The sequence below is a fragment of the Etheostoma cragini genome, chromosome 22, assembly GCF_013103735.1.
Source record: "Etheostoma cragini isolate CJK2018 chromosome 22, CSU_Ecrag_1.0, whole genome shotgun sequence".
Classification (NCBI taxonomy): Eukaryota; Metazoa; Chordata; class Actinopteri; order Perciformes; family Percidae; genus Etheostoma; species Etheostoma cragini.
The window spans coordinates 6,375,481-6,375,977 of record NC_048428.1 but is presented as its reverse complement, the minus strand read 5'-3'; the positions used below and the strand labels follow the sequence as shown (position 1 = coordinate 6,375,977).

At 34.6% G+C, this 497-nt stretch overlaps 1 long non-coding RNA gene across 1 annotated transcript in view; it reads right to left on the bottom strand.

Moving 5' to 3' along the window:
- Window positions 1-266, bottom strand: part of LOC117937745 — a 19,751-nt gene extending 19,485 nt beyond the window's left edge. The window contains exon 1 of the long non-coding RNA XR_004655229.1: window positions 255-266. This is a non-coding gene — a long non-coding RNA (uncharacterized LOC117937745). The remainder of the gene's footprint in view (window positions 1-254) is intronic.
- Window positions 267-497: the final 231 nt, after the last annotated feature.

Here is a 497-nt window from a genome sequence, read left to right as displayed (position 1 = left end):
TCTGTCTATAATGTAGTCCAATGGAAATTTGTGAGTGACCCCAAACTTTTGACCGGTAGTGTATATATATATATATATGTATATTTTCTGTAGGGAATTTTTAATAGGTGCCTTGAATTGTCAGTCAGTATTAATCTTAGAAACAGTTTATGGTCCTAATGTAGACATCCTCTTTCACAGGAAAGTGTCACTTGCAAATCATACTTCAGTTAAATAACCAGGAATCTGGCCAGTACCAACATCTAACCTTACACATAATTAAAAAACAAAAAAGTATGTTAAAGGAAACCATAACAGTTTGTGTGTTTTCCTAATTCATGTCATTGTGCAGTTAGATGTTTGCCCTGGGAAAGATCTGATGATACATCACATACTGTAAATACTACGCTGTCATGTTAGGATGGGAATAAGTCACGGGGATACATTTCCACAAACATGTCAATCAGTAGAAAAATGGTTTAATGAAAAGTGACAGTTAGAACTTCTCAGGCAATGGA